Below are 11,572 nucleotides of genomic sequence, written 5' to 3'. Positions count from 1 at the left end.
AATCAATAGTCCTCAGTTTCCTAGAGTTCTTCATGTTGGTTAACTTTTTCCCGGCTTTGAAGTGGATTTCTGCTTCTGGGTTCAGGGGGCTCTGTCCCAGGCTTCTTGCTCTGGGAATTGTGGGCATAGTTATTGGCTTTGTGAGGTGTGGGGGAAGGGTGTTTTGACTGCTGGAAGTCTCCTCTTCCCTTAGTGCTTGTGGTACAGCATTTTTCTGTGCTGATGTCTGATGTCTGCCACTTCCCTTTGCTGTGCAAAGGCAGGTGTGGGGTCCTGGTATTGACTATTACTGGCTTTGCCCTCCTGAGGGTTGGGAACTCCCACTGTTCTGCAGAGGTGAAGCTTGCTGGAACACCTCTCTTCCTGCACTGTTCTCCTTCCACCACCACGATATGGGCCCTGTCCCCAACTCCTCAGTCTAAAAGGATATTGAAGCCCCCCTTCTGGCTCTTCTATTTCAAAGTTTTTCCCAAAGGAGTATTATCTGGGTTAGGGAGGGAGTGTGGAAGGGATGAGAGCCGTTTTAGCTGGCCATTATGACTCTGAAGCTCAAGAAGGTCTATTTCAAACCTTTAGAATGTTGGTTGCAAGCCTCTGGAGTAGTTGTTCTCGCAGCCTCAGGTGCTGTGCTGTTTCCTCCTGTAGCTCTGACAGATTCCCATCCTGGGCTGGGAAGCCTGGGGATCACTACCAGTTTCGCTCACCCAGCGTTCTCCCAGCCTGGATTGCTGGCTGATTTCCTCAGCTGCTTCAGCTTTGGTGTGGTTTGGTGCAGCTCAGCGCACTGGGTGCTCTCTTGGCTTGTAAATTTGCCACAGTCTACTAGTGGCTTCTGACTCTCAAAGCTGTTCATATTCATTATTTAGAGGTATCTGGTCCCTCCCTTTCTTAAGGCTCTACTCCAGGGTCTATGTACATAGTGTCCCTTAGGAGAGGCTGCTTCTGCTATCAGACATAGATAGACAGGACAGAGAAAGAACGAAAACGCAGACACCAGAAAGAAAACACACTTCCTATAAAGAGGAGAAAAACAAACTGGGAAAAGGAGAGAGAGAGTGAGAGAGATATGGGGAGAGAAGTGCAAAGATGAGCTTCTCCATATACCACCTGGGAAGAATAGTGAAGAGGGCAGCCCACATCAGGAGAGAATAAGGATGGAGCCAGGCCAGGAGAAGGCAGGCGGGTGCAGTGAATACACAATCCCCGCAGAGATAAGGGGACTGTCCTCTCCTGGGAATGGAACACCCCAGGCTGTAGAGCACAGAACACCCAATATCAAACTTGGGAAAAGGCCATTGGGATAGAACAGATAAGTCTTCCACAGTATTCTAGAAGCTAGGTCCTGGCTTCCCTAAATTGACAGCAGAGGGTGCTATGGCCTCAGCTCAGGTCGGGAAGGGGAAAGTGGACCAAAAAGTCTAGTCAGTGCACCATCCAGAAGCCTCCAACCAGCTCAGCAAAGAACAGACTCATGGGAAGGAAAAAGAAGGAAGAATGGTGGACAGCCTGGGAGGTCTGGTTTGGGGGGAGGTGGGTAGATGGTCAGGTGGAAAAGGTTACCTTTGCTCCAGTTTTCAGGGGCTCCTTGTTTTTAACCTGTTTGAGCAAGAAGAAAAAAGTGGCGGTGGAGACCCTGATGCTGTGGCGACTGCTGACCTGGGAGTCCTCTCTCTCTGATTTGTGAAATAGGAAGGGGAACCATGTGGGACCAGGAGCTTGGTTAGTCTCTGACTTTGAACTTTCCATTTTAATTCTTCCTGTGCCAGAGAAGGTTTTCAGTCTCTCATCACAACAGCTGTAATTTCATATACACTCTAACCAGGAGCAGATTTTAGTTTCTGATCTCAGCAGCTGCAAAATAAATGTGTGCATGTGCGCGCGCACACACATGCACGCATGCTCCTAGAGAGTAAGGAAGGGACTTTTCCAGGGTCTTTTTCCACAGGGAAAGGATTACCCCTGGAGGAACCCTGAAATAAAGAGAGAAGGAAAATCTCACTCCTAAAACCTTTGGATAAAGAGCCCTAGGTCTGGATCAGAAATGCCACTGGCTGTGAGACTCAGGCTGAGCACATAGGCTGAGAGAGACAAAGAAAATATGTCAGCTGTGAAGTCATCTCACCCACCCCATGCTGGGGAGTCCACAGCCCTTGGGTAGGTCCCTGATGAACTGAAAGAAAACTAGAGCAACCATTATAATATCTGTGTCTGCTTTATTGGGACCTAAAGATGGGAAGGAAAGGCTGGAGCTCAGCCCTAAGTGGCCCATCCCCCTCAGGCAAAGGCTACGCTCCCTCCCTCCTCTTGCCTCTCAAAAAACAAGCTGCAGAGATAACCCACTCACACTGGCTAGGCCACCAGCAGTGGCAGTGTAAGTATAGGTACATGAGGCACTTCCAGCTCTCTGAGTTAGAGAATTTTAGATGGCCTTAGCAAGGGAGACAATGGCATCTTTTCTACTGGGGATTTAAGAAAGGTCTCTAAGATGGTTTCAACTTAGTCTTTTTTGGGAAGGTAGGAAAAGACCAAATCCTAAGATCTACCACTGAGGGAAATATAGTTGTTTTTTTTTTTGTTTTTTAGGAAGCAATCAGGCTTAAGTGACTTGCCAAGGGTCACACAGCTAGTGTCTGAGGCCATATTTGAACTCAGCTTAGCCTGAATCCAGGGCCAAAGCTCTATCCACTGCCACCACGTAGCTGCCCCTTGACAAAGTATATTCAGCACCTGGAATTAGATAATAACCAGATGTCATCCTAGTTCTTTGCTTGAAAGTTTCAAGGAACCTTTCACATGCTGGCACCTCCATTTTAATACTAATGATAAGGAGTTTTGGGCTCAATGACTGCCTTTGTCAGTTAAGATGAAGAAAAGAGGCGATCTGTTCAAGGTCTCAAAGCAAAAAAAAAAAGAAAGACTGGGCCTGGGGTGGGAGGGTGGCATGGTTTAGTAATCTTTCTTTTCATGGTACCCAGAAGCCAAGCCCTGGGAGTTATGCAGGGCAGCTTACCCTGAATTCAGCTTTCTTCTCCCTGCTACTGAGTATACTGGCACCTGGAAAATCCATTTAGGTTTATTTTTTTTTTTTTGGAGGAGTAGGCAGGCTAGGTAATCGGGGTTAAGTGACTTGCTCAAGGTCACACAGCTAGTAGTATCAAGTGTCTGAGTCCAGATTTGAACTCAGGTCCTCCTGACTCCAGGGCCAGTGCTCTATTCACTACGCCACCTAGCTGCTACCCACTTAGGTTCTTTAAAGTAGAAACTCTAGGTGACTTATGATGGAGATGGTAGAGTGGGAGTTAGAGATGGAGTGGGGTCGTCTACATTCAGCAGGAATCTTTGGGGGCCTTAGTTTTTTTTTTACATTTTTACAATGAAGGAATTGGATTGGGTGTCCTCTTAATATAAAACTCTGTGTTCTGGAGTCCTACATTTTTTTTTTCTGATCCCTCTATCTCTGCTGTGCTAGAGAAACACTAGGGCTGATTCACTTTTGTTTTAAAGTGAGGGAGTTCCAGGGATGAGTAATGATATGCTCAGAGGAAAATTCAGTACATGAGTATGTTGTTCTCTTCTTCTGTGAGGGGAATTCAGATGGATTCAATTTCACTTAAGGTTCTTTTGGGGCCACTCTACAGGTAACTGAGTTCTCTTTGCTCTCTTATGGCTTCACATTCACCTTTAGCTCTGGCCCTAAGATGGACTTGACTATTTTCTAAAAAGATTCCTGTGGAGGCCAAAGATGGACCCTGGGATTAGCTTCTTTTTGCCCTCTAAGAGCAAGACTATTGAAGAGAGCTGGGTCCTGTGGAGTCTCAGTGTTAGATTGCTACATAGAGCAAGGCTAGGGGTAGAGAACTATCACCATCTCTTACTCTTTCCAAGGACCCGTGTGATGGAAGGGTCTGGCCTGATAGTAGTTACTGTGGTGGGTGTGCATTCCCAAACTGGAATAATTTTCACCCTTTTGGGAGCATCAGAGAGTGATGAGGGGAAGAAGGAAAAAACCTGTAAGTCCCAGCCAGGTCCCCCAATCCCCTTGTTTCCTCTTTCCTAGATGGACTAGGATATCTCTGGTGAGATAGTCAAGTGACTTGAAGACTCTCCTGCTGGTAGACAGCTGGAGTCCAAGGGGCATCCCCTGTGCAAGAAACCCGTTGAAATAAGATTGACAGATCACCAAAACTCTTTAGAAAAGCAGAGAAGAAACCATTTTGGTTCATCCATCTCTGACTCCCTAGGGAACATTCATGAAAACTGGTTCATTCCTACAGGTTTCCTTCCAAATGGGTTGTTCTGTGGCCTTGATTTCTCATGAAGATGAGTGGAGGTGACAGGTTCTTAAAGTTACCAGGCATGAAGTAGGCTGAGGGGTCTGGCCTCTGCTGCCTGCCTTCTTTTCCCCATTCCCTTTTCCCCTCTTCCCTACCCAGGCCTCCGTGTGAATTGTTGAGGCCCAGGGAAAGCTCAGGGGGAAAATGAACTGCCTGAACTCAAGCACTCTAGGCTCTCTCTTGGGACAAATAATACAGTGGTATTATTTTAGCTACCCAAGGTTCTAGATATTATGTTTCTATTAATACAATCTAAGTTTGCATTAGTTTTTTAAAAAGAATACTCAATACAGTTGTTGGTCTCCTGTTTAGTTTGTGATTAACCAGAACTCTCTGGGTTTTTTTCAATATGTCTCACTGCCAACCAAATCTTCTTTCCTTTTGTAGTTATATATTTGGCATAGATACACAATTTCGTTCTTGTACCTATAAAATTTAACCATAAGATCACATAAAATTATGAGAACATAATGTTAATGCCTCCTCCAGCCTTAACTCACGCTTATTCTCTCAGCCTAAACATGTACTGAGTGTTTCACTCGCTCAGTCTCCTGTGCAGAGAGTCATGCTTTTTAATCTCATATTCTTGACTTCCTCTTTCCTCCTACAAATGGTCTCTGAATCACTCTCACAAATTCTCTAGGGCTCCAGGCTCCCCCAAACTTCCTCATATATGGCATTCTATAGGCTCTAGGCATCTTCCCATGTACCCAGTCTTCTAGCTCTGACATGCTGCGATTCTGTGTCTCTGGAATTCCCTTGATCTCCCAATTCAGTAGGCTTATTACAAACTTGCTGATTGATTGGTTTTAAGTTAAAGATGTTATTATTGTGGTGACATCACCTCCTGATTCTTCTAGGACCTTGCTCTGCTCATCTCTCTTATGCAACTGCAATCTCTTCCTCTCCATTGGCTCCATTGTATACACACACATATGCAACTTCAATCCTATGGATTATGCATTATCTTTCATGGGGAAATGAGCAGGACTTGGTGTTGCCTTCGATATGGATGGTGCAAATGACCAGAGACCAAAGGATGAGTCCAGAATAAATGGGCAATGATGTCACCATTTGCAACTTCAATTTCTCCTTCTCCATTGGCTCCATCGTATACGCACATACATATATACATATATTATGCACATGTTTGAATGTATGTATATATACATACATGTATGGAGAGAGAAACTGTGTGTTAGTTTTACAAGGCAATAACAAAATCACTCTGTTTTTTCCTTTTGTACTTTTTTGTTTTCTTCTGTGAATTAAAAAACATTTAATTGATGCTCTTTTCTTCATTTATATCATTACGCATTAACTTACTTTTCCCCACCCCGCTTCCCAAACAGAAGCACTCTCATATCAAATTTTTATACTCAGGCAAAGCAAATCAACATATTGGTCGTGTCTGAGAACGTATGTCTTCTTATGTACCTCTGGTTCATTATTTCTCTGCCAAGGTGACAAGTGTGTTTCATTATCAGTCTTGTGATACCGTGATTGGTTTCTGCTTGGGTCAGAGTTCTGGGAGTTTAAATTGTTTCCTCTCGTGTTACTATTGTGGACATTGTATAAATTACTCTCCTGGTTTGGTTTATTTTGTTTTACATTCTTAAAAATCTTTCCATATTTCTGAGAATATGTCATGTTCATAATTTCTTTTGGCACAGCGCTGTGCTACTACATTCATGTGCTGCATTTGTCTACCCATTCCCCAATGGATAGGCACCTATTTGTTTCCAGTTCTTTGCCACAACAAAAAGTGCTGCTATACATTATTCTTGTAAATATGAATCCTTTTCTCTCTCCTTGATCTTCTTGGGCACATATCCACAATATTACTAACACTGGGTCAAAGAATATATACAGTTTACTGAACTTCTGAGTATAGTTCCAGATTTGTTTTATGTAACGGTTAAACCTCTTAAAATCTTTAAACAAAAACCATGTGTCAAGTATATTATTTATTTGTGTTTATATTTATATTTATTATATATAAATATGATTATGTTTGTATTTATTATCTATTTATATTTAATATATCCATCCAGATGTGAGTTGGACTAGTTGGTCTCCTAGGTTCTCTTTAATGTGAAGGTTTTGTTACTTTGTGAATCTATCCCTGTCTTAGGCAGTAAACTCCTAAGTTTGGTCTTATTTAAACCTCCTGTCTTCTCTACTCCTCTAGGATAGTGCACTGGGAACAATCAGTGATTAACATATGGAAACTGAATTTAGTTTCATCCTGATATCTTCCTGAAAATCTAGTACACAATTCTCAAAGCCACTTCATACATGTTTGTTGAATTAAGTACATAATTCATATTTAAATATAATCTTAAGGTTTACAAAACACTTTCCTCATGATATCCCTTTGATGTGTGTAGCATAAGTATTATTCCCATCTTACAGATGAGGAAACTGAGCTTCCTAGTATATTTATAAAAACACAGATACATATAATTTGTTTCTCATAAGAAAGTGCAGTTTCTCATCAATTCTTTCTTCTTGTCTTTTTGTATATTGGAATGTTTGCATTTGTTGATGATTGCTAACTTCACTATAAAAAGAAGAAAAAAAGTTAGAACAAAGTCATGTAGCTAATAAATTGCAAACTTGTCCAAGGTCACACAGCAACAGGGGTGAGAAGATGAACTCGGGTTCTTGGAATTCAGATCAGTGCTTCTTCCCCCTGTCTTCACCAGCTTCATACTATGGGCTTTTATTTCTTCCCTAATCCTTCTATTCTGGACTCATCTTTTGGTCTTTGGTCATTTGCACCATCCAAATCAAAGGCAGTACCAAGTCCGCTCATTTCCCATAAAACATTTGCTTCATTGAGTTGCTACTCCTTAAAAATTGGGTCCCTGTTTTTATTCATTTCCCACTATATCCCTCTTTCTCTGTACAGAGAGCCAACCCTAATAATGAAATGAAAAAGAAAAAAAATGCAGTTCAGCAAAACAAACTGTACTTAGTGCCCCATATTCATAGCGGAACCTCTGCAAAGAATAGAGAAGCTCCATTCTCATAATTCTAATTTTGGTGAGCTAAAATCAGCCTCCTTGTTAACTAGTTCTGCCCAAAGCTGCCATCCTGTCCCTCCTACATCTCTTTACCAGGCTAAACATTCCTTGTTCCTTGAACTGATCCCCTTTTTGCATGATCTAGAGGCCCAAATGGTGACATCGTGGTTGCTGCCTGTATTAAAAGTGAACATATTAATTTCTAATGTGCTCTCACTAGGGAAGAGTGTGGTAGGACCATCACCTTCCTCATTCTGGATATTATGCTTGTATTCGTGGCTTGGTGACACAGTAGATAGTGCTGGGCCTGGCATCAGGAAGACAGCTTCCTGAGTTCAAATCTGGCCTCAGACACTTGCTAGCAGAAATGACCCTGGGCAAGTTGCTTAACCTTGTTTGCCTCTGTTTCCTTATCTGTAAAATGAACTGGAGAAGGAAATGGCAAACAACTCCAGTATCTTTGCCAAGAAAACCCCAACTGGAGTCATGGAGAGTCTAACACAACTGAAACTAACAACAACTATACTTGTATTAGCAAGATTTTCTTAAACAGGGATATGATTTTGATATACAGGCCAGTGGGGTGTCCCTGTTTGTTCAAGTAAGAATGTGAAGCTGCATATTAGAGCCAGTCAGGGAAGGCAGGAAAGCCCCTAGAATTTTAAGTTCTGTTTAAAAGCTTTGAGTTTACCAGGGAGGAAAGAGATCAGTGGGGATACGGGCTGACCAATTGAAAGCAGAGTTGGATTCTGGGATGCCTTCCTTTTCCCACACCCCCATGCAAACACATGCACACACATGCACCCTTCAGCATTAAGGTTAGAGTTTGAGGTTAGAAATAATAGAAGAAAGAACAGAAATTCAAAGTTTGAGTAATTAATCAGACCTTGATCCTGAAATCTGGCGGTTTCCCCCATACACCTGTACTGCTGGGCAATATGCGCTCTAGGAAGCACATATGGTACAATTTTAATCTATAACAGGCAAAGGGAATCTTTCTCAGAATGACTATTCTTGTGGAAACATGAGCAGTTACTACAACTTGGCTATGCTTTAAAGTCTGGAAGGCCCTGCTCATTCTATTTGACGTATCCAAAACGTAACAGAATACAACAAAAGTTTTTATCTGTTTTTTAACCAGCGTAAAAGCCTAGAAACTAGTGTACTTGATATATTCCAAAACAATTTTTTTTATTAGTTAACTGTTCTATAACAGACTGGAATAGAGCAATTCAGAGTCATAACTAAGGTAGAACTTTGAGGGTTTACTGGAAGGTAGAAGGCATTGACTCTACCATCCCAGTTGCAAAAAGTGGGATTTTAGTTTGTATTTAAAGGAAGTCAGGGAGGTTAGTAGTCTGTGTGAAGGAGAGATCGAGTTCCAGGCATGGGAGATAGTCCCGAGCAGAGAGATGGAGTGTCTTGCTCAAGGAACAGCCAGAAATCCAGTACTACTGTATCAGATAAGAGGGAATAGATTGTGAAGGCTTTTGAATACCAAAAAGATTATTTTGTATTTGTTCATGGGCAATAAGAAGTCACTGGAGTTTGAGAGAGAAAGAGAGAGAGAGAGAGAAGCATGCGTGCGTGCTTGTGTGTGTGTGTGTGTGTGTGTGTGTGTGTGTGTGTGAGACATAATCAGACCTGTGCTTTAGGAAAATCATTTTAGTGGCTGAATGGAGGAGGACGGATTGGTGTGGGGAATAAACGATAATTTTCCAAAGGGATAAATTTGTAAAAAAAAATTTTTCATTCTAGACATGATTCAAAGGGCAGGATTAGGGACACAAGGAGATAATGATGAATACGTACCTGAGGGGATGGGACACAGTCTAGTCTATCTCCTCCCCTTCTTTATAGCTCTGTCTCTCTACACCCCCCCCCCACCCTATAACACACATCTCTGAAGCAGATGCCAGTTGAACTCTGTATTTTTCTACCACTTAGTTGAAACACATTTCTAGTGAATGTTGATTGTGGTTTCATATTAAGAAGCTCCAAACAAGAAATGTATTCGTATGTGGGTCATAGAAAGTTTCAAAATGGAAGGTTTAACAACAGTGATCCGTGATAGAGAGGGTATTGATGATGAAAAAGAGATGCCAAAATAGTGAGGCTATGAGTAATTTATCTAAACACTATTGGTTCAACAGTTTAACACCTACAAAGTTTCTTTCCAACACAAGAGAACTAAAACTTCAGTAATATACATGATGTATGATCAGAAAGACCTAAAGCTTATTAACTGCACTTCCTAAAGACTCAACCAAAAATTTTTTTTCCCCTTCATGACCTCTAATTTCCTGTTGCTGAGGAAGGTGCTAGACTATGGAGGCCACATTAGGCCTGTGTATTCCACAGAAATCATAACTTTTTACTTAAGAATGCTTCAGAATTATGGTCTGTGGTGTTCCCCCACACCCTTTTTTGTTTTTGAAGAAAATCCATCTGTTAAGTAGGACCTTCTTGATCATGATCTCTGCCCCACCACAGCTGGGATTTTTCCATTTCAGTGTTTATTTCCTTGTTTGTTGAGTTTTGTTGAAACTATAGGTATAGTTCTTTAAATATACTGAGTGTCTATTTTTGTCTGTTTCACTCACCTCAGGGCATACATGACAGCAGAGAATGTTTTTCCTTTGGGATTTTCCCTTTGAGAGAATATTTTTTTTTGACTGCTGTACGTGGATTGTTGTACACTCTTTAAATTATTTGCAATTGCTAAAAAACAAACCTGCAACTAACCCACCATACACATATCACTTTGTAAATATACATATATGTGTATTTATATTCATCAACAATCATTTTTAATCACCCATTATATACCAGACATCGTATACATATGTTCACATATTTGTTTCTTACGGGAAGCTTTGTATAAATAAAGAGAATATTCCAATAAAACTAAAAGTCAGCCTGGCGAGGATTTCCTCAAATAACGAAGAAAACGTCCTGCGTGATAACCTCTTTGTGTGAGTTCCTTCCTTTAGATTTATTTACCTGTTTTTCCTCCTTCCTTATTTTCTTCAATAGAGTAGGAACCAAGTCTGGGACATCACCTAAGACCCTTCCTCCTTCTTTTATCCATTTTTTCTAATCTACTAAGGGATCGAAAATGACTTTTAACTAGGAGGTAGAGAGGAGGTAATCAGGGTTTATGGCCTTGAAGGGCAGCAAGGGAAAGAGGAATCTCCCTGATATGGGATTTCAGATACCAGTTCCTATGATTCCCTTAGGAGTTGTTTTTATTGTAGGAAAGGTAGCAAAAAAAATCAGTCTTGAAGATGGATTTGAAATTCCATCCAAAAGTATTTGTTATTTTTTAAAAAATTAGTCCTTCCCACATGTCGTAGTATGGTGGTGGATCTGCGTATGATGCCAGCCGCAGTGAAAACATAACATGAGCAATGCTGAAAAGCATGTTTTCCATTTTAATTTCTGTCATTGTATTTCTCACCTAGCACAGTGCTTGGCACACCGTAGACATTTAAGAAACGTTTGTTGAATAGACCGGAATTGAATTTTCATTGATTTCCTTACATTCATGTTTAGGCTCGGCTTTAAAAGCCAGAGCATAGAGACGTTAAGTAGGTTGGACGAATAATAATGATTTTACATTTGCATCTTACAGTTAACTTATCAAAGAGTCTCCACATCTATGTAATCAATATTCCCTTTAGTCATGTGATGTAGGCAGGCCCAGGAACTTCAGGGTAAAGAACTCTCTGAGGCAGATTGGCATCTTCTTTGCACTTCTCATATTAGAATAATTTTTGTAACACTGAGTCAGCAAGTACTTATTAAGTATTAATTATGTGCCAGGCACTGTACTAAGCATGAGGGATGCAAAGAAGGCAATTAACAGTCACTGTTCTCAGCGAGCTCACAGTCTGTCACTGAAAGGTTAAATGAGTTGCCTAAGCAGTGCTTCTTAAACTGTGGCTTGCGATCCTATATGGGGTTGTGAAAAATTGGTGACGGTAAAAGGTTTTTGAATGCACAATGACCAAAAATTAATTAAAAAGCAAATGTGTAATGAACCTGAGGCATTCTGGGCAGCGCTTGCCTGAGTTGCGTTGCACAACTTCCCTGAAGCCTGCGTTCTGAGCATAAGCAAGCACATTTTGCACTGGGCATGCCCTCGGGCCACATAGCACCAAGGAACGTTGTGAAAAACTGAAAAGAGGTCGCAAGAGAAAAAAAAAT

This window comes from Trichosurus vulpecula, chromosome 8 (genome assembly GCF_011100635.1).
Source record: "Trichosurus vulpecula isolate mTriVul1 chromosome 8, mTriVul1.pri, whole genome shotgun sequence".
NCBI classification, from domain to species: domain Eukaryota; kingdom Metazoa; phylum Chordata; class Mammalia; order Diprotodontia; family Phalangeridae; genus Trichosurus; species Trichosurus vulpecula.
The sequence above is the reverse complement of the archived record's forward strand: the minus strand, read 5'-3'. Positions refer to the sequence as shown.